This window comes from Lampetra planeri, chromosome 3 (assembly GCF_965212315.1).
Source record: "Lampetra planeri chromosome 3, kcLamPlan1.2.h2, whole genome shotgun sequence".
Lineage (NCBI taxonomy): Eukaryota > Metazoa > Chordata > Hyperoartia > Petromyzontiformes > Petromyzontidae > Lampetra > Lampetra planeri.
In genome coordinates, this window is record NC_136109.1 from 17,299,156 (window position 1) to 17,320,321 (window position 21,166).

General features: G+C 45.9%; 1 protein-coding gene across 3 annotated transcripts in view; it reads right to left on the reverse strand.

Moving 5' to 3' along the window:
• LOC144739097 (talin-2-like) overlaps positions 1 to 21,166 on the reverse strand; it is a 244,620-nt gene that overhangs the window by 165,857 nt on the left and 57,597 nt on the right. For 2 of the 3 annotated variants that reach the window (XM_078622086.1, XM_078622097.1), the window contains exon 2: positions 3,228 to 3,303. The exons of the other annotated variant lie outside the window; for it this stretch is intronic. The gene's annotated coding sequence lies outside the window, so the exon portion shown is untranslated. The remainder of the gene's footprint in view (positions 1 to 3,227; positions 3,304 to 21,166) is intronic. 3 annotated transcript variants of the gene reach the window in all.

Consider the following 21,166-nt stretch of genomic DNA (forward strand, 5'->3'; position numbering starts at 1 on the left):
CGCACACCATCACTGTGCAAATTAAGATTCTGTAATGCAGCAGTATATCAATGCTAATAGGCCATCATGAAATAAAGCGAAATTCAGTGATTTTTGCTTTCATCTTTCAAACACCCAATTATAGCAAAAAAATTAAGTATACGATCTTGAAAAGGCAGCAGAAAGAGTATAAAAAATGTACCATTTTGTACAGTGCTGTGTGGAAAAAAAACATTTAAACATCTGTTTTGGTATGTCAGCTTTTTCTCCCACTCAACCCGTTGCAAACGATAACGAAATCACAGCATTTCTTATAAAATGGAGCATGAACGCAAGGCAGCAGCATCGGCTCTGGTTAAACAATGATGAAGGGACAACACATGGCCTTTTTTTGGGAGTACAGTACAACTCCTTGTTGTACAGAAGAGCAAAAGTGGTAAAAAAAAAAAGAGCAGGCGAGACAGAGACACTTTGTCCAATTGTGCTCGTTTACAGCATGAGAGAGTTTAAAGTGATGCACACACGCATACACGCAAAATCCTCGATTCAAATCATAGACATCGGGAATGGACCAGCGACCGACTGTTTGGGAGCACAATGGGCGGCTGAGAAAGTACAAGGGATTCCCAGGCGGGCGGGTCGAGTGTCCGGGAGACGTACAAGGCCTCCGCTGTTGGGCGCACGACCCCGAAGCACAAAGGAGCAACACACAAGCCCCCGCGTGCGCGCACGCGCGCTTAAGCGAGCCGGTGACACGCACGCACGTGCCACAATTGGCCCTTTCTCTGGCCTGCTCGCTCGCAGCTAATACTTTACACGTTTTTGGTTCTTAACCAGCATTAAGGATATAAAAGGGATGGATAGTTAGCGGGAGGGCGGAGGAGGGGGGAGAAATTAATTCAATTCTAAGTAGAAAAATAAATTATCATTCGACTTAAACCTTTCTGAAATGGGTTCAGAGGCTGCCATTCGTGAGCTGTGACTCACTTCCGAGTGGCCAAAAGAAATAAACGCATGGCCGTTATTTATCCAGCAAAACGCTTCACTGAGTCTCATGACTTTCAGGATGGTCAATCCCTTGGGATGTTTGGCCCATTCCATTTGAATGAGTGTTGTCAATGTGGGAGGAAACCAGAGGAAACTATGGCATGCACAGAAAACCCACACAGGCGCGGAGATGGAAGGTCACGTTGGAGGAAAAACAAGGGCTTTTAAAAATATACTTTGGAAATTACGAATATTTCAGAGTGAGTTGAGTATTTCCCTCATAAGGAAGAGGACAAAAGTTAGCATCCTGCCAAATGTATTCCCAGTGGAATGAGATCCCTTTGTGCTAAGCTCCGAAGCACGTCTGCACATGTGGATCTTGTCATGAATACAGCGAATGCCACGTACTTACTGTACGTCCAGTGCACGTCATTTAATGTGCTGTTACATACGTGTACAGTACATGTACAGTACACCAAGTCAAAGGTCAAAATTTCGACTCGATCGTGCAAGCATGAACCGGCCAAAAAAAAACTTTCAATGACCAAGAGCCAGCTGCAGACACTCCACATTTCCATGGCGTGGCTGTCTCAGCAGAACCAATACAGTTGACTTTGCCAGAAACAACGAGAGCAGTGGCCACACCTTGTGGGAATTAAACAACGGTCGTCTTACCATGAGACTGGCCCCATGGTAAAGTGGAATTTAAATTACTGGTTTAGAATTGCCAACTGATATAAGCAACCCCATAACTCATTTCAATAGGGAGGACCCTTTGCCAAACATCAACTGGTGCAAATTTAAACTTCAATGAGCCTACACTTATTTCACGACTGGAAAATTGCACGCTTTACTCAAACGTGTCGAATGGAAGATGAAAAAAAATTCCACCGAAGAGCGGCACCTGGCATTCTCCTCCGGCACGGTGGAAGCCGGTGGTGAGGTCACCACGGCTCACGTGCGGGCCCCCCAAATCGTGTCACCGCTGAGGTTGGTTTTGGCGTTCATGGGATCTCACAAATTACGTGAACGTGCGCGCAGGAACGCGCGCACACGTGCAAGCGCCCCGGGGAACGGCGTCTGCCACGCGTCGCAAGCGCAAGCCGCAGATAGCAGCACCATGCCCCATGATGATCTCTTTCTGGCTACTTTTCTCACTTAACTCTGTTTTTGGGCACAAAAGTGTAAGCACCTGAACGCTGAATTTGGAAACCTGAAAGAAATCGCCTCCCCCCCCCCATCAGCACCTTCATACACCCCCAGCCCAACCACCCACCCTCCAACCCCCAGTCAATGCTGGCAAAAGACACCCAGGGAAACGTTTGCTATATTTCATTATTAAGGTGTAAAGCCAGTAATGGGTCAAGGTCTTTCCATTTATTGTTTAATAAACAGGGGAGGGAGAGTACTTCTGGCAGTTTAGTTCACTTTTTTAAATAAGTCAGCGTCTCCCTGCCCAAACAATGTCGGAGTGGCACTCATCTCGATTCAAGAGCCGCATGGCTCACAGGGCTTTACCTAATAAATGAACCGAGCTGAAATCTCCACAAAAGGCGCCTTGAAGCGCCGGTGGAAATTCTACATTGCCATGACGGAGGCACAGTCCGTCGAGAGGACAGCCACCGCTGTAAAATTCTACAGGGCGTTACTCATTGTAACAACTTAGAGGAAATATGGGTCGAGTCGACTCCCCTGACTGGAAATTTCCAAATTGTGAATCAACATTTTGCACCGCAGCAGCACCGGAGCAGATCTGTACGAGACAAAATATCGATATTACATCGATAAGGCTTGCATTGCAATGTGGCCAACATATTATTCATCTCATGAAGCCATTCACTTGCTGTAAGTGAAAAAAAACAAAGTGTCGCAATGATCATACGAGTATGTGATGATACTCATCTGTTTTGGTGGGACAGAGCCGATGTGGAATTCTAAATTCCTACGACTGGATCCAATCGATCCATAGGACCACTAGTTGTATAGTGACGTGGTTAAAGCGCTGCGCTATGAATCCGGGAGATCTTTGTCTTAAACATATATACCACGGAAATGTTGAAAGACGCAAGATGGCACGCAAACTTTTGCCTGAGCACTATGTCGTAGTGAGAATGCTCACTGCGAATGTATGTATGTTGACCTCCTTTCGCACCATACATATCCAACCGTGCTAATCGGAGGTGCGGCTGAAGGACAACAAACTAAATATAAAAATCAGTTTTAAAGAAATGACCTCCTAGGAGTTCTTGTAAATGGCTCACCTGTACGATTCCTCCTGTGCTGAGGTTGTCTTCAAGGCCACGAGCTCATAAGGTCACAGCTCACAACATCCGCTTCCTGCCAAATACAAAATGCCCCACACTTTAGCAAGTGGTGGAGCTTGTGTGTTTTTACTCTCCCTTTGCACTCGCTTCCTTGAACGGCACACACACACACATCCTGACTGCAGGATTGACAGGGCAGGCTCCAGTTTAGTGCAATTGTACTGCGAACCGTGATCTGATTAAAAGCAACTCCGTCTTATACAATGGAACCTGCAAATCGAACATCACCATAGATTTAGAACATACCGGTCAAAAGAGAGGTGAAATCGCTTTGCGGAATGGATGAGCCAATGGTGCAGCGCTCATCGCATGTCCTGAACCAGTGGTGGAAATTCCACATTGCTAATGCAGGGGAAAGCCTCCCAATGTGATAACCACTGCTGACATCCAGAAAAGTAGAAGTAATTTTATCGGACCTGTGATGAGCACGGTTGGCATTGTACGGTTCGAAAGAAGTTCAACATACGTATACACATTGACTGCGTGCTGCAGACAGTTTATGTGCTGAACCAGACAGTGACTGGGAATTAAACCACAACCATCCGATTGAGAGTCAAACCCCCCCAACCACAGGCGATTGCTACAACCACATGCCATGTCAACAGGCAAGCTCCTCGTAAACAGGTGCCACTTCCTTTTAGTATGCACGTAATGTTGAATTTCTTTCACACCGTTTGTAGCCAACCGTGCCAATCGGAGGTTCGAATTTATCTCTAGTCAGATTAGTATAAATTGTACATTGCATGGACACATATTGCCATATCTATAATAGGTAAAGGTATACGCCCTGTTCAAGCCACTTGTGGTAAAATAGCCTCTACTAGAGGGAGCTCTAGAAATCACCTACAGTTGTGTCCTTCCCCCGCACCTTCAATTAGCGTGGTTGGCTACATACGTTGCGAAAGAAGCTTAACATACATACATATATTATATTTTGGCCTACTCTTCCATGCTGGCCAGGCATCTTGGAAGAGGTGGGAGTAACCACACTTTACCCAACCACAAGAAACTCACAGATTCAATCATTGTGGTGTTCCCATTTGTGCTGCTGGGTATACAGAGGAGGGGGATTTAAGAAACGTTCCCATTGTTTAAACTCTCGCGAGATTCAACTGATAACTTCTGGTTTGCAAAACCCACGTGCTCACCATCGCACCACGGCAGCATCCCATGTTTATTACTACACAGTCGTTGTCGCTAATTAAATTAATTAAAAGAGGTTCGGATATCACTCACTACTGACATTAGCAGTGGCTGGGATTCACAATCAGCTTTCTGGGGTCATAGTTCAGCGTGCTAACCAGTGTGTCTATAAACAATTCATTCGTATACACTGCAAGCGTAATATCCCATCTAATAGACATGATCTATGAAGCCATCAATAAGGATTATGCTTGAAGTAGCTGGATGGATAATAGCATGATGGAGTACTGGACAAGTTCTTGGGTTCAAATCCGAGTGTCAGCCACCCACGATGAAACTGGCTTCTCAAGTGTTGACGTATATTTCTTGGTCTCGGCCCAACCACTAACTGACTGCAAAAAAACCCCACTGTGGCCAATTTGGTAATGAGGCATTCTCTACCTCTGATCACTGGCTTCCGTCATTGGCAGCAGGGTCAGCTGTAAGATCGCCTGCCACCGCGCCTCTACACTCCGTCATCCACCGCATCCGTCTTCGCTGCCGTCACCCAGCATGACAGCTCACGGTGGAACTCTCCCGCAGCAGCGCGACTCGCAACTCACAACCTCCTCCTCTCTAAACCAAGGACCAGGACCATCACTGCCAGGCGTCGTTTCTCCATGCCAGCCCCCCGCCAGCCCCCCACCATCTGGAACGCCATCTCGCCGCACATTGGCGGCATTCAATCAACACCGACTTTTAAGGGCACATTCAAGGCCCCACCTCTCTTGCCTCGCATCCGAGCGACTCTGAGCTTTGCTCCGCACCTCAGTCACAGTCATTCATGTCCGTAAGATACCGTGTGCGTTAGAAATTGCATTCTTCTTATTATTACTACAATAAAATGTATCTTGATTGTCAAAGGACTCTTTGAAAAGCATAAAGATGCATCCCCGAAAGGGGCCTATTGCACCTGGTGGGGCCTGTAGAAGATATCATCTTCTGGACGCTATTCTCCAACACAAGGTGGTGGTCATTGCAAGAGTTCCAAATGCTAATTTGACGGTGTCCTGACATCGCGTGCTCCTCCCGTATGCTCCTCTTGTGAAGGAGCATAAACCATCACATGCACTCCGCTCATCCTCGCAGCGGTTTTTGGCTGCTGGCCATCGAACAAAAGACGGTCACCGTATCGTGCGCTCTCAGATGCGCTTCTGTGGTCATGTGGAATGCTCTTCCTTCTGATATTAGGAGGCGACTGGAGCTATGCACTTTTAAATCTAGATTGTTTAAATATATTCTTTGAAAGTGCTTGTGTTTAGTTTGTTGTCCTTCCCCTGAACCTCCGATTTAGCACGGTTGACTACGTACGGTGCGAAAGAAGTTCAACATAATACGTACACATGAACGGCATAATTGGAATGTAAAATATTGGGGAAAAAACTCGACCGTTTTGGTCCAATCTTAAAAGCTAAGCAGGGCTGAGCTGGGATGGTGCTTGGATGGGCGACCACCATGTGCACAAGACCAGTGTAGTACGAGTAGAAAATAGAGGGCAGTGCAGAAAACCCGACTGTTGTTCTGCACTCCCTTCACATTGACCAGCGTGGTGAAGTACGGTAAAATGTCCCACATAGCCTGCAATGTGTGGGGAGGCCCTCAAACATCCGTGGATTGACAGAAAACAGGCTGTACATGTCGACATGTACATGCAGGGTTACAATAACGACATTTTACATCTCACGTTTTGAGCCAAACGTGCTTCCTCATTACATAACCTGCTACTTCCAGCAAGCTCAATACTGGCAGGTGTACGTACGCTTCCTTACGTCACTCAAACGCCGCCATCAACATGCAAAGTGGTAGGAAAAGTGCCCTCACCTCGAGCAAAGGATTACCCTGCCCTAAGGCGCTTATGCATCTCGGTGAGGCACACATGAGGCAAAGCATCCTCCTCCCTTCAGTGAGAACATTAATACAGCCCTGACTATTCCATTCTTGCGTGCAGCAATATATTCAGGAGCTAGGTGCCAATGTTAGACGCCTGTTAACCATGAGAGGGCTTCAACAGAGAGCTCGTGTTGTTTTGCTATACCTCCTTCATTCAAGCAGCGCATACTATGGTGGTTTACTATATGAACCGTAATTTTGTTTTCATGCCCACAGTCGCACTCTGTGGCTTGTCTTTCATGTTACATTCATGAAGGAGACGTGCGCCAGGGGTTGCACACGGGTTTTGATTCCTTACCCGTACCCAGCCGCACCAGGGTCGTAAACGGCTACCCGTACCCGACCGGGTACGGGTAGCCGGGTATCGGGTAGGGTACGGGTATCGGGTACCCGGTTGCGACCTCTGACGTGCGCATTAGCCCGCTGGTGCTCTGAAGAGGTTGATGGTTCCATCGTTGTCTTCAAGCAATGTAAAATCCAGGAGGGGGAAATGTTTGGGTCTTGAATGCGGTGTTTATTCTGGACTTTCATGTTGTAAAGTTTGACCGATACCATCTAACAATGAGTACAGTTTGTTGTAATATGTTGTCAAATTCACGTAAAGTCAAAGTGTTTCCCTCATCACACAAGTGCCAACCGGTGCTCATCTCCGCTGGTGGTCCTAAGACAGATAGTCATGGAAATGCCACATTCCCATGGCAAGAACCGGTCTTTCCTTTGGACAACCGCAACAAGTGGTACTTGATTATCATTCGCAAGGTTATGAATGGGGCTGAATTGACCCCTAGCCAGGCTTTGTCCTCACAACTATTCGGATTGTGAGTGGAGCACTCTCACCAGCGTTGCCCATTCAGATGACGACATCTTTAAATATCGGGCATTGTAATAGCGGTGTTTATCACAACCATCCTTATTGGCCGTTTCACGAGACGTGATGATGGAAAACCAGCTTGTTGTGTCACGTGCCATCACCTCCAGCTCCCTGCAGCTTCAATCCACGTCGCTTGCTACACATACCCCGAATCACTCCTCTCAGCACCATCATGTAATCCCAGGAGTGTGGCTGTCATTCCTATTACTATTATTGGGTGGAACCCATGAAGGAGGGCTTTCTCTTATCCACCGCCAAAGGTACAACAACGCGACTCTATGCTGTAACCACCTCGCAGCATGGGGAATATTCCTTGGGAAAACGAAGGCTGTTAACAGTGGTCGCACTTTGGACAGACTAGCACCCACCGGGGAATGTGGAATTTCCACTGCCGACTCAATGACTGCGAACGGAGGCGAGTACGGCGAGGAAACTTGGTCGAGCTTGTTTTAACTCTTGCACGAGATGGCTGTCTGTTACACTCGTGGAAGCTACATTTGCACCTCTAATGAGTCCCTTTTTGAGTTGAGTACATGCCTACCAAGGAACGTTACTTTGCTGCAGAGGTTTGACGATGAGTTTCAGTTGTAAATCATTTTCATGGAGGCACTCTGCATGATCTCTGTACTGAGCTCCAGGTCTTCCCTTCAGTGGCAGGCGACTAAGCTCGCTAATTTAAAGCTTTAAATTAATTTGCAGCTGGCAGACTATATTTAAGAACGGTGTACCATGAGTCCCTACAGCTCCATCACTCCACAGGTGCCTAAATAATTAAAAATTTTATTTTTTACTATGAGCAGGCAATTAAAAAAAATCTACCACGCATTGAAACAAGGGGCTGCCTTCAACAATTGCTAGTGGGCATGGTTCCGTTGAGAGGGCACTTTAATTCCATATCTGTGTCAAGCTAACTCGTGCATCCACAAGGGCGAGGAGGGGCCCTCCTTGCCAGCAGCGGTGATGCATCATGGCCGGTAGCTTCCTTCAAAGCCATACGGCGTCTTTGAAGGCGTTCAGCCAGCAGACCTCCTGTGCCTTGTAAGAACGAGCACCGCTTACATCTTCCCGTGTCCTCATTTCATTAAAACGCCACCGAGGCTCCGATTTTTTCCAAGAGACCAATGTTGTACTTGAAATGCCCTCAAACCAATCCTCGCAGCAGCAGCATAGGGTCCATATTTTCATTACCCTGTGAGCCGATTCTTAAAACTTATACATAGAACTTCTTAATGAGCCGATTTAATCAAAGGAAGCATTTTTAAACTATTACGCATGTACAGAACAGCGCGAATACATTTTATGTATGTAAAAAAATCCCCCCTTAAATAAAGTATTACATGGCTGAGAAGAGCGTATCTTGTAAGGAACTGATTAAAAAAAGACGACATTCTGATATAAATATTTGACAGCGTTGACAGTTCATTAATGTTGCAACAAATGCTAACCCACAGAACAGCGTATCTGATTGTTCATAACCAACTGTGACAGACGGATTTCATTTTTCAACATCTCCTCAGAAAGAAGCAATGTGGTTTTTTTTGGTCTCTGAAGCAGTCACAAAAATGTTTAACACGTAGGTTTTCACGACCAATATCATCCTTAAGAGGATTTTTGGGTTGGATCGTGTAAATGTATAATGAACGAAACAGGGGGACTTCTTCACAAATCTGGCTGTTGCCTGATGAAGCTAGTTGTAATTACTGGCCAAACGTCGTACTCAGATTGTAAATGTTGTGGCTTGGCTCTCCAACACACCGGTGTGCTGTACTAGTGACGAATTGGCACGTTCTGTTTACGTGACAACCCTTACTAGTTGGCTGTGTCGGGTGGTGGTAGGTGTTAATGACACATTTATATATTTTAGCGATCTAACCCAAAAAAACCTCTATTATGCACAAAAATGTCACGGGCAAAATATCGAATGTTCAAGCATGTGGCCTTTGGTAGACCAAAGCATAGTTGTATCCGACATTGTAAATTAACCAATCTGGTATTTTGATGTATTCCTGTATAACAGCTTGGTAGTGTTGCAGAATGCTGGAAAACAATGTACCATGAAGACGGCCCATTGCCCATAACGTCACCTGCTAACATATTTCCTTTTGAGGCAGCGCTATTGACGAACATGTGAAGTTTTTTTTGCCTGTGTTTGTACATCACTGCAAATGCAGTATCACCACGAATATTGCCACTGGTGCAAGTAACTCAACGCATTATTTTAAATAATCAAAAAATGCTTTGGCATCCGCTCTGCAAGTGGTTTAGTGCTCAGCGCTCCGCCACGCCTGGAGAGAACAACAGGTGATGGCTTGGCAGTGGCGTGAGCTGTAGAAGCCTGCCCATCAATTGGGCATCATTGTTGCTATAAATACGACTGTGGTTGATTGTCAAATTCTTAAGTGTAAATAGGTTGTATTCTCTATTAGCGTTTTTTCATGATGAGCAGAATAAATCCATTAAACTAGCCCACTGCAAATTACCTCTAAAAAGGGAGCAACACCTCTCACAAGAGAGATCATGTGACGACTTTGACTTTAGTTTTGAAGGAGCCGAGTGGCACATGTTGGCTATAGCATTCAACTCACCTAAGGGAGGTTACATGTTAAAAACCTGGTCACTGGTTGAGTCACCCTATTATGCCTAAAGGGTCATTAAAATAAGCACCACATTAACAACTGCCATCCTTGGGATAGACTGACACCTGTCATGGAAAGACGAATCTCCATCACAGGCTCAGGCCCACCACAGGAGATGAATGCTAGCACATTGCTTGTTGAAGCAAGCAGACATTTTGGCTTCAGGCATCACTTGTAGTTTGGAAGCGCTCCGAATTAGCGACGTACGTGACCAAAGTGGCACTTCGCTGCCCATTACGAACAAGAAACGTGTACTTTAGACAGGAACACGATATTTAAAATATGGCAACAGCAAAGACAACAATGATTTACCCCCCCCCCCCCCCCAAAAAAAAGCCTCTGATGGATCGGAGTTTAAAATTTCTTAAACATCTGCGTTATGACAACCGCAGACGGGGATGTAATTTTAACATTCATTGTGGCATCTATGAAGAGGCTGCCATGCACCCCCCGCCCCCCTCAGCACCCTCCTACACTAGAGCCACAACTCAAAATAGTGCAGCAGTGGGTCTATTTGCAGCTTCACACGGTAAGGCGATGGATGGCGAGTGGCCAATTCCAAGCCCGGGACAAAGGGCAGTTTCATAGCACATGCAGCGCTAGCAAATAAAGAGTTTCCGTATGAGGGACCTGCGCAGAATGATAATGAAAAATGAGCAACTCTCTCAGACACGAGGGTGGACAAAAATGCGAATGACATGACAACAATATTCATAGCCGCATGATACTTTTCCACGGGACATATATATCTACGACAGGATGGCCACACTCACTAGCTCGGGGTGTTTTTCCTGTTACTCTTGTTACTGTAATTCCCAATAGGTTTCCGTAGTTTGGATGCATCGGGTCTCAGCATTTCCAATGAATCATGAGAACTGGAAGCTTATCAAAGTTTGTCTTGGACGATTCATGATGGGGCTTTGCACAAAGATATTTTTGGGGGAGGGATTTTGGAATTGTTAAATATACATTTCAAAAAGCCAATACTTGTACTCCTTCAAAGGGCGTGGTGGCCTTGTACTCACAACCGCGAGCAGCCCGATGTAAAATCTGGAAACTCCACATTCCTACGGCAGAGACTAGCCACTGCACAAAAACAATAACTTTTGACTTCCCATGAATTGGCACCCATCCCATGGAGATGATCCCATAGAGATGACTCGTAAAGTAATCGCCTACCTTTGATTGTTACCAATGTGTCCACACTGTGTGAGCTCCCCATCGCAGTTAAAAAAACAATTGTGAGTTTTTACCTAACCGTCCGGTTGTATCTCCATTTTTTTTGTAAAGTGCTTTAGTTGCGGAAATGTAAAGGTCTAGTTATTAAATAAATAAGCACTACCCTGTGCTGGTGATGTAATTTTCTTGGAAGTGCAACTAAAGGTTGTTAATGTCATTTGGTGCCGAATTTAAAATAGACGACCTTGGAGTTAAGAAGCCCTATTGGGACACGTACACACAAAGACAAAGGTCCCCCGTATAGCCTTAACAGACTGGAGGAGCAAGTGCTGTTCGTGATCACCTATGAAGGTCGACACGGCGTATGCGGGAGTTGGTGGTCACCACCATGTCTGGCCGCCTTTGTCTCCCGAGTGATCGCACCAGGTATTTGTTTGAGGCTGAGTCGACCGAGAGAAGGAGGCCCAGGACCGGTTAGTATAATTATCACTGGTGTTTGGTGGTGAACGGGAATTGAACTCAGTTCACCAGGTTTGGAGCGCAGCGCGCTGCTATACTAGCAATATTTACGCACGCACACATACATGCGCACATGCGTAAAATATAACTAGGCTGATGTTGGATATATACCGCGATGGGGCACACCGAAAAGTATATTAAATTTTTAAAAATCCACAGCTTATAATGAAGCAATTATGTGACAATTTTAAATATATATATTTCACATGCGTAAAAAAATATACTTTTCGATCATCAATACCTCAACCTCGCTGCTAAATGTGTAGCGTTACAGGGCAGACCCAGGGGGGGGGGGAGAGGTCAGTAACCCCGTACGATTCCTTATGCCCGCCTGTGGCACCGTTCGAAATGGAAGCCCATCGCGACTTCATCCCTCAATGCATTTTTAATGAATATTTTATACATTGTGCGTGGGATTATCTATTCAATATCTTGCTTATGCGTGGCTATGCTGCGACTTAAACTTTTTCTCCATGCCTCAGGCATTGACATTGTATCCTAAGAATTTCATAATAGTGCCTTGGATGGTTTCTGTGATCCCTGGGTGTTAATAATTGAAGGGCAAACAAAATTAGGGATATCAGTCTAATTCTTGGAGCCTCAGCCGTTAACCCAAAGAATCCCATTGGTTATTTTTATTATTATTTGGTTCTTTCGGTTAAGTCACGTCTAAAGATAAAATAATAAATTAAATTAAATAATAGAATACGACGTTTCGATTGCAACACAAGCAATCATCATCAGGTATAATGAAATAGCGACATAAAATCTAACCAGAAAACTATAGACAGACATATTAGCAGACAGATATCACCAAGATACATAGCGAGAGCAACACAGGTAACAGAGAGGGGTGATCGTCTCTGTGTGGTGGCCTTAAATAGACAGAGGGGGGGGCAGAGGCAGAGAGAGGGAGGGGGGTTAGAGAAAAAATTAGCATATCAATGAGTGGTCAACAGACGTGGTGCTGCAAGTACGATGACACGGCAAGCAAGCCTGAAAATCAGGAGAAGGACACACTAAAATTAAATAACCTAGTAAAATATCGAAATGTAATGTAATACAACACAGAGGGTCGGTCAACACACAATTAACGCATAGCCTGGTTGATTACGTATTTCAAAGATTGCTAAGTTAGAATTTAAGTGTGAACATTCTAAAGAGGACACAGGCAGAGAAAACAAGTCGCCAGAGAGAGAGAAAAAAGATAAGCTTAAAACTTCCCCGTTTTCTCTGCCTGTGTCCTCTTTAGAATGTTCACACTTAAATTCTAACTTAGCAATCTTTGAAATACGTAATCAACCAGGCTATGCGTTAATTGTGTGTTGACCGACCCTCTGTGTTGTATTACATTATATTTCGATATTTTACTAGGTTATTTAATTTTAGTGTGTCCTTCTCCTGATTTTCAGGCTTGCTTGCCGTGTCATCGTACTTGCAGCACCACGTCTGTTGACCACTCATTGATATGCTAATTTTTTCTCTAACCCCCCTCCCTCTCTCTGCCTCCGCCCCCCCTCTGTCTATTTAAGGCCACCCCACAGAGACGATCACCCCTCTCTGTTACCTGTGTTGCTCTCGCTATGTATCTTGGTGATATCTGTCTGCTAATATGTCTGTCTATAGTTTTCTGGTTAGATTTTATGTCGCTATTTCATTATACCTGATGATGATTGCTTGTGTTGCAATCGAAACGTCGTATTCTATTATTTAATTTAATTTATTATTTTATCTTTAGACGTGACTTAACCGAAAGAACCAAATAATAATTCCTGCAGTCACGAAAGTTCTAAAATTAAGATTGAATCCCATTGGTGCCTTGTAATACAGTCCTATTGGTTCCTATATTTAAAATAAAAAGCAGGCACTACTTGTGTGTTCAACTGAAGACCTCTAACAGATATTCGTCCATGCCAAGCAATGGTACTTTACCGTGTCACCTGGTAAACACAATGGCTAAATAACGTGGTAATACAGATTGTTGGACAAGTCTTAAAGCTGATGAGATTACTACAGGTAAGATCCCAGTGATACCGTCTAATGGCTAAAATCTCAGTGTGTTACTTAGATCGTCGCTCAGCAAGCATCCGTCGATGATTGGGTGTGATAAAGTTCACCCGTTAAACACTAGCAAACGAGTCTAACACGTAGGCTTTCGCGACCAATATTATCCATAATATAGGTTTTTGGGTTCGATCGCGTAAATACATATTCATTTAGATTGCACAAATAGAAAAAAACATTATATTATATATATATTTAAGCGATCTAACCAAAAAACCTCTTGTGGACTTGAAAACGAGTCCAACAAAAGAGTGACCAGAACTGGGTGGGTTTGCGGAAACAAACGTGCGATTCTGTTCTGCGCTGTGACAGCTGAAAGGCAAATGCCTCGGGGCATCGTCGGCCTGGTGATAGGCAGGCTTAGTCTGGTATCGCCTGGCACCACTTCAAAAGTGACCTCTCGAGTGGGCCCGGCAATGCGGACACGAACAGGCCGAGACGCCGAGAGTCGGCCGACGTGGGTAATCGGCACACTTGAGCACGTGCAAGACACGTAGCTCGTGGACATGCTAACAGCGGGCACAACACCTCCCACTTAGCTTCCCGTATCGGTGGCCACTGAAGCGTGCTTCTGCTGCAAGCCGGCCGCTCTCCACACCACGTTGCGCATTTGCACGCGAGCAGCTGGCCCCCGACAGCCCCCTTCAAAATCATTCACATTACACAAGACTCGATAAGAAAATGTGTAAACTTCCAAATTACTCTCATGGGATTCGGCACGATAAAACAGTCAAACGTATACAGGTGGCAGGGTGGCTCTGTGGTCGGAGCAATGAGCTGCAAATGCTGAGAGCCGAGGTTCAAATCTGGGCAGCCAAATGTGATTGAACCAGATTTGCAAGTGAGATGATGGTCTCACCACGGTAGAATGTCGTTAAATTTAAGTTGTATTTTTTTTCAATCGGTGGGGAAAAGTTTCAGCTCTGAGAATTATTCATTTGACCACCGTGCGACAAACAATGCGCTGTGTAGGGAATGTCGGCAGGTGCAGTACCACCTCGTGTGAATGCAAGAGGTCATTGAAAGGAGGTCAGAAGCCGTTTTTCTTCGATCTATCTTTCTGTGGGCCATTCTCTGCAAGAATTCAATTGGGTAATATGTCTCGTAACATGATACGGTTAACACAATTGGAATAAAAGTAGGAGCGGAAAAAAAACCCAAGTGTCTCTCCTTAATAGAACACATGTTCCTTTCCCTTGGCAGTCCTAAAGAGATGGAACAATGTAATATACCTTTGGCAGAAAGAAGCCTCTTTGTTAACATTTATGCATGTGTCAAAGAGTGGTAATCATGTCTGTTTTATTCCAGGAGTAGGATGATTGGCTGAGACGACCTCCAACAGGGATGTGAAGCTCTAGGGTAGGTTGTAGAAATCCATGTTGAACTTCTCTTGCACCGTACGTAGCCAACCGTGCTAGGATCAGACAGCACTTTCACTGATGTTATCTGGGTCACTTACTTCGGGTGTCATCAACCACCCCACCACTCCCCAGAAATACACGGAGACAAAGATCCCCCAATAGCCCGAACAGTGTTTTCTGGAAAGTGCTGTTAGCGAGCACCTATGAAGGCCGGCACGGCACACGAGGGGGTGGGTGGTCAGCAACCACGCCCGGCCGCCTTTGTCTCCCCAGTGGCGATGTTTACACACCGCACCAGGTACTCATTTGAGGCTGAGTCGACCTAGGGGTGGCCCAGGACTGGTTCAGATAATCGTCACTGTTGGGTTGTGAATTGACCTCGGGTCGGCGGGTTTGTAGCATAGCATCCTAACCACAGCGCCATCGCTCTCCACACAAACACAAAAGACAAAGACTCCCGTCTAACCTGACAAGACTGCTGGGGCAAGTGCTGTTAGCGAGCACACAAACACACACACGCACGCACATGTCACAGCTCGGTGAGTCAGACTATCCCTGGCTAGCATCAAATGTGACCCTTTGGTCTGCAAGGGCTCCTCAACATTCCATAGATGGCCTGGAAGCAGCGCGTGGGCCCTAGCAGCTGTGAGCGTGGGGCGGCAACGGCACGACGTGGCAAGTCATCTCATAGCCATGGGAAGCCAGCAATAGTCACTGCCGCTCATGGCCTAATGCCTCTAACCCTGCACTGACCAGGGGGGGGGGGGGGGGGGCAAAGCATCCACGCGTCATCGTTAAAGGAGTACGTGTAAAAATACGTGACATCGGCTGTTCCAACAGAATGCGATCGTTACTCATTTCCGTTCAATTCACAATTGACACCCGAAATATTTTAAGAAGCCATTTAGGCAGAAGCATTTCTTATCTTGCGCTAAAATAAGCATGCGGCGGCACTCATCTCCAACATTAGCGCTGTGTCACATCGTCGGGGGTGGTGTGCACAAGGGTGCACAGCAAAACAAGACCCACCCTTATGTGGATCTGTGAGAGAATGAGTTCAATGTGAACCTGTGACTTGCTTTAATATAAAACTAGGAGGGCACCTAAAATAGTGTGCACGCACTTGGACAGAGACAAAGACTCTGCCCACTCTTAGCAGTAAAACTGCCACATTACCATGGCAGAGGCACAGACATTCGATATGAAAGCTGCTGTGGAGATCCACACTTTTGTAGGCGTTGATCCTTACTGGGTAGTGAACCTTTGGGGGGAGTGGAGAGCTCTTTGCACAGCCGACACCCAACTGGAATAAATAAATGCAGGCATTTCCATTCTGAAGGGTGCCATCATTTTTGGTCAAAGCCCCATTGCTAACCTGACACCAACTTCAATGCTGGGACAAAATGGAATTCTAGCCCAATTTTATTATCCTAGTTATCTTCTTATTTTAAGTAGTTCCAACTTATTCTTCAATCAGTCTAAACACACTTTCTCTGTGTGAAACCAGTGAAGATTTTTTTTAATGAAAGGGCCTCCTTGTTTGAGGATAACAATAACCAAACACTCTGCCCATGGACAGTGATTGGGGCCAGGAGCTGGCAGGCAAACAGCTGAACCTTGCCACCACTGGAAAAGGCCTAGTGGAACACAGAGCAAACCAAATATAGGATTTTACTTCTCTCACACATACACACACATGCTCACGTGCTCACACACACCCATATACATCCCAATAGAGTCAGTGAAGGGGGGGGGGAACACGAGGTGAGAAGTTAACAAACAGTGGGTGTTCCTAAAGTGTGACTGACCCCGTTCATAGAAATGTGAAATTTTCCACCACTGGCTTCTGGCTTACATAGAGATGGGGGAACAATTTGACTACCAGCACTCCAGAAAACAACCGCTGTAATTATTGTTTGAGATCTCATTCCGCGTGGCCGTCTGAGGTGTTTCTTTCTAGACAATTCGGATATGACCCCCAACGACTTCCAGCTTCCTTGGGTTCATGTTTTACAGGTGAAACTGCAAACACTATCTACAGCAATACACCTGTGTATTTTGGCCTCAACACACACTTGTAGACACTGTCTCCTTCCTAGTAATCCGTTACAAACACACAAAGACAATGATCTGCCACAGAAGCATTATAGACCACGGAGGCAGGTGCTTTCAGTGAGCACCTAGTACGGATGGAACTGCAAATGAGGGGGTGATGTGGCTGGCACCATGCCTGGCTGCATTTGTCTCCCCAGTGCTGATATTCACACACCGCATCAAGCACTTATTTATCTTGTAAGTCAAGCTACATACCTTGTGGCATTCACATCGCGTGCATAGCTCAGAATCAAACCCAGGTCGCGAGATTGTAGCATGGTGCGCTAGCCACCACACCATACATCACCACGCCACACGCACACACACAAATATGCATCTTGCACGAATTAACATTTGGTGCCGAGTTACAAAAGAAAAACTATTTCACACATGCTTTGAGCCAGAAGCCAGACTTGGAAGGCCTGCCCTGGTTTGCTCCCAAAGCCAAAGTTGTGGAGACAGGCCAAGTCAGCCCTCATTCACACGCCGCCGTCTCAACGTCCATCCCGCTACCACCCAGGGAGGGTATCCCCAATGCCGTTTAACACTCGCAGCCTCGACAACAGTCATGGGCACATGGCACACATCGAGAGCAGCGACGCGCTCTTAACTAAACTGTTTTTATTTTACCAGGTAAGGCCCACTGAGCTACATAGCTCTTTTATTTCAGAAGTGACCTGGCTATCACAAATGAGAGCTCAATAAAGTGGCTTATATCATGTGGAAATTTAGAGCAGCCAAATGCTCTAAACGCACGTTTCTAAATGTGGAAGGAAAAACCAGAGGGCCCAGAAAAATCCACACGACCACAGGGAGAACATGCAAACTTCAAATATACAAGCGTCAGAGACGAGATCGAACCAACAACCTCCTGTATACCAAGGTGGAGAGTTAACATCTTGCCACCGTGGCGCTCGCTGGCACTGTGAGCGCCAAGCTGGCAGAAAATCATGCTTTTCTCTGCTTTGACACCGTTGCAAAACTCATAGTTGAATAGGCAGCATAACATATATACACCACTCTTCTTACATGAAAGTTTAACTTGATTTCCTGCTTAAAAAAGCACTGAAGCGGTGCTCACCTCCTATTTACAGCCCTCAGCCAGTGGTTGCAATTCCACATTCATATGGCAGAGGTAGTGGGGTCTACCCATAGGACAACCACTGTTGAACTCCCCACAAAGTGGTACTTATTTTTATCTATTTGGTGTTTGAACATCTTAACACCTGTTTTATTGCCAGAAAGGGTAAAACGTATTCTTATTAAGTGGTACTTATACTGGTAGGAACCTCCTGGTTACACCTGCCCACAGGGGATTATTGTGTCCGTCCGTCCGTCGTGCAGGGAGAGGCTGGGTGGGGAGGGAGGGGCTGGGTGGGTAGGGGAGGGTGGGGAGGGGCTGGGTGGGGAGGGGCTGGGTGGTGGGGTGGGGAGGGTGGTACTGGGTGGGGGGTGGCTGGTCACCCCATGGTTCCCATATAAAACTCAAAGTTTAACCTACTCACGCCGGCTTGTGCCCGCACTCAGTCGGGCATATTTGCGGAATACACCACACCGCCGTTGACCCTGGCCATTGACCGAGCAACCCAACGTTCCTACCAGCTCCCTCCGCAGGAATGTGTTTTATCTATCCAACAGGGATGATGGGCCAAATCATCCCCCAGCCAGGATTTGCACTCGCAACCTCATGATTGTGAGCAGCCACTCGCCCCACCACTGAGCCACCTGGCTGAGACACTTGGCAACTCTTTATAGACAAAGCAAATCTAAATAATCACCACAATTGCCATGAACACTGCCTGATAACAGAAAATATGAAGTCAGTTTACCTTATTGGGTAATGACCCCTCTTTAGAGGAGACAGAAAGCACAAAGATGGGCTCAGCTGATAGTTGGAGATCACATAATGCCATGTGGCTCTTCACAGGGTAAAGTGTGTGTTGTATTTCAGTGTTGAGTGAGCTGTACAGTACTTTATAGAGTGTCGTTATGAATGTTTATCCGTTTGCATGAAGCACATTTTTAAGAAATTTACTTTTATGGCAATGTTTATGCAAATGCAGACAATTCCACAAGTTTCCATGAATTCCAAAGGGAGGGTTGACAAACGTTCCACTTTAAAAACAAGGTCCAATAAAAGGTTCACAATGGATGTGTACAGCCTAAAAGCTGCGACCGTACATTACAATGCATTCTAATTAATTACGCATTGTTTTAGCGCGGTGACTCACACGGCCAGAACACAGCAGAGTGGAGCAAGCAGGGATAATGATCTTAAAGATCGTGGGTTCAAATCTTGGGAAGGGTCAACTCGGCCCATTAATCCCTCGGATTGGGGTAATGAGCAGCACTTTTAAGGAAGCCCAACAGCAACTGTTCTCAAGAGAGGATGATGCCCCCCCCCCCCCCAGTCTCCCCACAATACCCGGTCATGATTATTTGACCGTGATGTTTATTTGACCGCGACGCTTATTTGACCGCAATGACCGTGATTTCTGAATTAAGCTGCAGTCATGTATCGTGCATTCCATGTGCTCCATCGTGCACTGTAAACAATACAATCCAGTAGCGTAGCACTGTGGTTCAGATCACACAGCGGAAGTGCGCAGGTTCCAATCTCACAGTCACGGGGCGCCAATGCTTTCTTCAGAGTTCATCATATTTATACTTCTATACTATTTCCAAAGTTAACCATGGTTGTGTCCTACAAACAAACTGGGCCCCACCATAGGAATGTGCAAATCAAGGACTGGCTTTGGGCCAGTGATGGGGGGGGGGAGAAACACTCCCCCCCACACTTTTTGGAGCAGGGAGGCAATTTTATTAATCTTTTGAAGCAAAAGCAGTTAACAGACAATTGTAACTAGTTTTTTGGCAAAACAAACTCACGAAATGAATGTTCATCCATCAGCATCTCAAGCAGTATTTCAAGGTGGTGAGCTCGAAAGGAAACATGCTAGTTTTGGCCAACGAGCCTCCGTCAGCACCGCTGCACATGGACGTGTGCTCCCTTTTGTCACCGCCCGATTAACTCCCTAGTAATTGCAGCTCGTCGCTTGTGTCCGCTGCGTACGCAAACCCACATGTTCCTCACAGCTGCCACGCAGCAATGTGGCGCGCTCAATCACTCGGCACGAGCCTGCAGAGCGATGAAAGATCGGGCAGTCGGTGAGGCAGAAGGAGCAAGCAAAAAACAGGGGGCTCTCCTCTTGACAGACCCCGAACGGTGGGACAAATACCAGAGTCACCATTCACGCGAGAGCACGTGCCAAGGCGAGGCGCTGGAAACCAAAGGGGAGGGCATTTACGCAGAAAACCTCGTTAGGCCTTCAGAGATAAAGATGTTGTGATTTATGTCAACTGTGAGAAATCCATCTCGTGTGCCAGTTACAGGAATAACATGACAATGGAAGGGACGTGCAGCTCTAGCAACGTCATAGAACGAAAAATAATCTTGTGAAAAACATATTTTGTAAAAAAAAATTTCGTTGGTTGAAAATTTAGGCTGGATGAAGCGCTCTCTGGCGGTTTTTTTTAAGGAAAGCTGTCATTCATTTTTTAGCAGGGCACTTTTGATACGAGTTAGACAAATACAACATTAATAATGCTGTGGTAACAAAGTGCGGGGAGTAGTGGAGCAGTGGTTTGTTTAATTCCCGGCCACAATAAACATGGGTGGTAAGCGATATCTGAGCCGTTCTTGGGCACCTCTTAACCAGTATGGTCAACAACCACCATGGTTAACATGGAGTAGGGAAGCCTTCATTCATTTAAGAAATGGTTGACAAAAGGTTGCAAATTATTTGACTCATAATTTGCTTTGGAAATTCGTATGTGGTAGATACATTGCATCAGCACACAAAACTGCCGTCGCCCATGACCGTTAAACTAAATGAATAACACAACACACACAATCACTCCACAATTAATGTCCCCCACGAAAACAAATATTCGTGCATAGGCGTTTGCCATCGAGAGGATTCGCTGCATTTTCCCGAGTCAAGAACGAAAGTGAATCTCGTAACTTTGTGGATACTCAAGCGAGCAGCACAGCGACTTGTATCTCATTCGGTGCAGCAA